Source organism: Theropithecus gelada, chromosome 16, assembly GCF_003255815.1.
Source record: "Theropithecus gelada isolate Dixy chromosome 16, Tgel_1.0, whole genome shotgun sequence".
In the NCBI taxonomy this organism is placed as follows: Eukaryota; Metazoa; Chordata; class Mammalia; order Primates; family Cercopithecidae; genus Theropithecus; species Theropithecus gelada.
Window position 1 is genome coordinate 3,976,500 of NC_037684.1, and position 6,124 is coordinate 3,982,623.

Consider the following 6,124-nt stretch of genomic DNA (forward strand, 5'->3'; position numbering starts at 1 on the left):
GGAGGCTAAGGCCGGAGGAGGATCACCTGAACCTGGGGAGGTCAAGGCTGCAGTGAGCCATGATCGTGGTACTACACTCCAGCCTGGGGGACAGCATTAGACTCGATCTCAAAAATACAATACAATAAATTAAAATGAATATACTAGAGATTCATGCTCAAGCATTTGTATTGATAGGGAGTGTTTTCAAAAGGGTTTGGAGACCACTGCTGTAGGAAGACAGGTCTGAGCCTATATATGAGATAAAAGAAGAGAAAGAACAAAAAGACGAGAGGACAGAAGACTAGTCAGTTACTTCTGCAATACAATATTTCAGGCCGATGTTAATAAGAGGCTGTATTAAGGTGGTGACATTTTGAATGGAAAGGAACAGACTCAATGGAATGAGATAATGAGAAGACAGAAGTAATAAATGTTGACAACCAATGACGCATAGAAAACAGGGGAGAGGGAAGTGTCAGTAACTGAATTGAGAGAAATACAAAGTTATTGAGGAACAAAACAATGAATTTTGTTTTAAACATGTTGAACTTTAGGCCTTTGGGAACGTTAAGTGAAAGGACCTATGGACCAGTTGAAAAAAAGAAATTGGTGCTGGCTTCAGCAGCACATACACTAAAATTGGAATGATACAGAAATTATCATGGCCCCTGTACAGGGATGACATGCAAATTCGTGAAGTTTTGTGTGTGTGTGTTTTTTTTAAAGATGACAATGGCTAAAACTTCCTTTTTAGAGAAGTTCATATGTTTTGCAATCTAACGTCCATTACCGTAAAGATAACATGCCTTCATGGAAACCAACAGCTTTGACTTCTTAAAATATGAATACCTTTTGGAGGCATCCACAACTTGCTTTTCCCCTCAGGACTTCCAACTGTAGCAGAAGACAAATAAGAGAGAGAATACAGTGGATTAATATGTGGCCATTGCTTTGGGAAACTCAGGTTCCAAACTCACTCTACCATTTTGTAGCAATGAAACTCTGGAGATTTATTTAACACTTCTAAGGTTTAGTCCCCTTATTGTTAAATGATGGCATCATAACACTTATTTTATATAGTTATTGTGAGAATTAAATGAGCAAATATATGAAAAGTGCTTATGTCCTTGCCTTGTATAGTTAAGCACTAAATAAAAAATAGTTCTAATTATAGTCTATTCACTATAACTCTTGGAAAATAAATTGACCACTATATTGTCTGTGATCTTAGCCTACTGTATCCTATTCTACATATTCACATGTGTGCGCTCACACATACACCAAAAAATAAAGATCATTCACAAAGTTTTTAGTATCTGAAACCTAGACTGAGAAAGAATATTAAAATTCTCATATTTGGATCAAACCTGTAATAATATTATCCTTACATCTACATAGAATTTTTCAGTCACAGATATTATATACATTCATAAAGCACAACAGAAATCCACCATATTTATACTTGGTGTCTTTTAGGCAGAGAGCAGAGCAAAGTGGAGAATAATATTCAAAGAAAAAAGTATACTTTCCTGAAATGAAGAACAGAAGCTACAGATTTAAAAGATACACTGTGTTGTAGAAAAAAACAGCACAGAGGAATAGAAATGTGACACAGCTACATGAAGTGACTAAACTCATGAACTAAGTGAATAATCTTATGGGTATCTAGGCAGAAAACACAAGCCACTTATAATAGGAAGATGTAAACCTGAGCTCAAACTCATTGACAATAATTGTCCATGCCAAAAGATGATAGAACAATGTTTACAGAGTTCTAAGGAGAAACGAGTGTGACCCAAGAATTTTATACCCAGCTAAATTTCCACTTGTGTATAAGGTCATCAAAAAATAGTCTCAAATGACAAAGGCTTACTTCAGGTAAAACATATATAAACACTGGTTGAAAAAGCTACCTGATGATAAAGTCTAGCCAATTAAGACGTTTCTAGGCTGGGCGTGGTGGCTCAAGCCTGTAATCCTACCACTTTGGGGGGCCAAGGTGGGCAGATCACTTAAGGTCAGGAGTTCATGACCAGCCTGGCCAACATAGGTGAAACCCCGTCTCTATTAAAATACAAAAATTAACTGGGCGCAGTGGCACGTGCCTGTAATCCCAACTACTCAGGAGGTTGAGGCAGGAGAATTGCTTGAGCCCAGGAGGTGGAGGTTGCAGTGAGCTGAGATTGTACCACTGTATTCCAGCCTGGGCAACAGAGAAAGACTCTGTCTCAAAAAAATAAAAGAAAAACAAAAGACATTTCCGAATGAAAAACTAGAAAATGGGAAAGATTTAATAAGGCTAATCATGAAGTCTGAATCTATATAAATCTAGAAATAAGGCAAAACAATTATAGATATTACAAAACAGGACCTACATATGTGAATAAGAAAGCAGAACTGCCAAACAAAGTGAGGTGGACATCCGGGTGGTGGTGTGACCCAGTACAGGATGTCAGAGCCTAAGAGGGCATCATCCACTCCAGGGTGCAGCCCAGCATGGGGTGTCAGAATCTAAGCAGGGTACCTATGTTGGAGGGCTGCTTGAGTGCAAGGAGTGGGAGCCTGCGCAGGGTGAGACAGGTGTACACATATGGTAGTAGTGGTGGCTCCGTGCAGAGTGTCAGAGTCTGAGCCAAATGAGGAAGGTATCCGTGCATGAGGGTGACCTGTTGATGGTATCAGAGCTCAAGCAAAATGAGAGGGGCATCCATATGGGAGCATAGGCCTGTACAGTGTGAAACCTTGAGCAGTATGTAGAGGGACTACCCATGCAGAGTGAAAAGGTTTTTTGTACTTATTTGCCATTTTTTCTGAAAGTATGTGATTTTTAAAAAAATGTGCCCTAACATAGATTTCGCCCCGATATTACAGATAATTACCTGTGGGGAAATGACATAGAAAATATATTTAAAGCATTATTTGATGTATATGTATACAGATACTAGGAGTATCACATTAATCACATGACACTGATTCCTTTCAACTGTCTTGCTTTTCTAATACATAAATAATTTTGGATGTATCATTCAGAAACTTTTTCATGCTGATTTATTAAAGTATTTTAATGCTACTTAAAGAATATGAAGTGAAGTGTGGCCGGGCGCGGTGGCTCACGCCTGTAATCCCAGCACTTTGGGAGGCCGAGGCATGTGGATCACAGGATCAAGAGATCAAGACCATCCTGGCCAACATGGTGAAACCCCGTCTATGCTAAAAATACAAAAATTAGCTGCATGTGGTGGTGCACGCCTGTAGCCCAGCCACTTGGGAGGCTGAGGCAGGAGAATCACTTGAACCCAGGAGGTGGAGGTTGCAGTGAGCTGAGATCGTGCCACTGCACTCCAGCCTGGAGACAGAGCAAGACTCCGTCTAAAAAAAAAAAAGAATATGAAGTGTGACACTGGGTGCGGTGGTTCACACCTGTAATCCCAGCACTTTGAGAGGTGAAGGTAAGAGGATCACTCGAGCCAAGGAGTTTCAGGCTGCAGTGAGCTATAATCACAGTACCACACTCCAGCCTGGATGACAGAGCAATACCTTGTCTCTTTCTCTCAATTAAAAAAAAAAAAAAAAAAAGGAAGTGGGTAGACTGCAAGTAAACCCTGAGAACTCCTAGATCACCTCAGTTTGCAACACCCATTCACTTCTTTCCTCACTGCTGCCTAAGAAGGCACATGAAGCTTAGTCACTGTGTAGACTCCCAAAACTTTCTGGAACTTCATGCAAAGGTTAAGCCTTGGAACCAACTCTGAATTTCCTTGTGGTTTCACACTTGTCACATTTTCTTCTCACCTTGTCACCACCCACACAGACTCAGCCTCCTGGATGCGTCACGCTTGGGTGGCTTCATTTCCTGGCCCCTGGTAAGCCACAATTGCAAGAGCTATTGCTGGTGAAACTGGTGACCCATTAAAGGCACACAAATAAGAACATAAGTGCAGGGGAGCCACAAGTGCACTATCTGAATGTGTCAGGCTGAGAACACAATGTTTCCTCAGCTGTCACTCATCCTCTGGTGGAGAGGCCTCTTTGGTCTTCAGTCTTCCAGTAACTGTCTATGAAATATTTCTGCATGCTATTCATCTATACCTGAGTGCAAGCATGCTTTCAGGACAGAAGAAATGTCATATAGGTCAGAATAATGTTTCAATGGGCTCAGGGTTTTTATCCCTGGTTGTCCTATCAACCCATTTTGTGCTATCTACTGGTAGTGGTTCCGAATTCTAGTCTCCAAACTGGTGATGATATGGAAGTAATTTTTTCATTATTATTAATCTGTCATGAAATTTTAAAAATAAGAATAATGTGGGAGAACATTATTTCATTTGGTAAAATTTCATTTGGTCTAAATTTCATTTAGTAAAAAAGGAACTCTTTTTTTTTTTTTGACATAGGGTCTCACTCTGTTGCCCAGGCTGGAGTGCAATGGCGCAATCATGGCTCACTGCAGCCTCAACTTCCTGGGCTCAGGTGATTCTCCCACCCCAGCCTCCCAGGTGGCTGGGACTGTAGGCATGGACCACCATGCCTAGCTAATTTTTTTTTTTTTTGTATTTTTTGTAGAGACGGTGTTTTGCCATGTTGCCCAGGCTGGTCTCAAGTTCCTGGGCTCCAGCAATCTGCCCACTTCCCTTGGCCTTGCAAAGTGCTTCTTTTTTTGTATTTTTAGTAGAGACGGGGTTTCACTATGTTGGTCAGGCTGGTCTTGAACTCCTGACCTCGTGATTTGCCTATCTCAACCTCCCAAAGTGCTGGGATTACAGGTGTGAGCCACCACGTAAGGCCCAAGAACTCTTCTTTATCCTGAAACTATGTCCTTATATTTTTAGTTTCAAAAATAGCTCTCCTTTTGGGGCCAGGTGCAGTGGCTCATGCCTGTAATCCTAGCACTTTAGGAGGCCGAGGCAGGTGGATCACCTGAGGTCAGGAGTTCAAGACCAGCCTGGCCAACATGGTGAAAACCCATCTCTACTGAAAATATAAAAATTAGCTGGGCATGGTGGCACACACAACTCAGGAGGCTGAGGCACCAGAATCGCTTGAGCCTGGAAGGCAGAGGTTGCAGCGAGCCAAGATCGCACCACTGCACTCCAGCCTGGGCGACAGAGTCAGACTCTGTCTCAAAAAAAAAAAAGAACTGATTTAATTCACCCCAAGATGGAATCCATTCTGTTCCTTTGGTGCTTTCAAAATCTTCCCCACATCGTGTGTGTGTGTGTGTTGAGACAGGGTCTCTTTCTGTTGCCCAGGCTGGAGTGCAGTGGCACAATCATGGCTCATCACAGCCTTGACCCCCTGGGCTCAAGCAATCTTCCTACCTCAGCCTCCAGGGTAGCTGGGACTAGGTGCATTCCACCACACCCTGTTAATTTTTTTTTTTTTTTTGTAGAGACTGGGTTTTACTATGTTGCCTGGGCGTCTGGGACTCCTGGGCTCAAGTGATCCACCAACCTTAACCTCCCAAAGTGCTAGGATTACAGGAGTGAGCCACCACGCCTGACTATTCTCCATGTCTTGAAGCACAGCTACCACAGCTGACATAATAGCCCAACAATTTTGTCAGCAAATAGGCCAATCCTTTTTCAAGAATACCAATTCCTTCCCCTGTTGCCACCCCAACATCCTTCCATTCATTAACCAACACACTGGCTACCAGAAATTGGGAAAGAGAAGAGCAGCCACAGTAGCCAGAAAGTTAAGAATCGTCCTCCCGTGAGTCCTCGCCTTTTCAAAGGTAGAGGAAATGTTTACAGCTGGGTCATCCCTGAAGGCACTAGCAAAGCAGGAACACCAGGATGAGAGTGACAGTGAGAGAAACACTCATCTTTAATTAATAAAATCTGAATTTTGTAATCCCCACATCTAGAAAGAAGCTATTTTAATGTTAGCATACATGCAAGATTTATGTTATTATGAAAAATCAAAAACATGCAAGGTTTATGTCATTTTGAAAAATCAAATTTAATTTTGAGTTTTCTTTTGGGACAGGGAGACTCTCATCTTTTTAGTGCTTAAGTTCTCTAAGGCTCTCTCTCTCTCTCTTTTTTTTTTTTTTTGAGACAGAGTCTTGCTCTGTCGCCCAGGCTGAAGTGCAGTGGCATAATCTCAGTTCACTGCAACCTTTGCCTCCCGGGCTCAAGCG

At 41.9% G+C, this 6,124-nt stretch overlaps 1 non-coding gene across 1 annotated transcript; it reads left to right on the forward strand.

Moving 5' to 3' along the window:
• Positions 1-591: 591 nt before the first annotated feature.
• LOC112610427 lies at positions 592-695 on the forward strand. Its single transcript, XR_003116335.1, has one exon. It is a non-coding gene; the product is annotated as a U6 spliceosomal RNA (small nuclear RNA).
• The last annotated feature ends 5,429 nt before the right edge of the window (positions 696-6,124 follow it).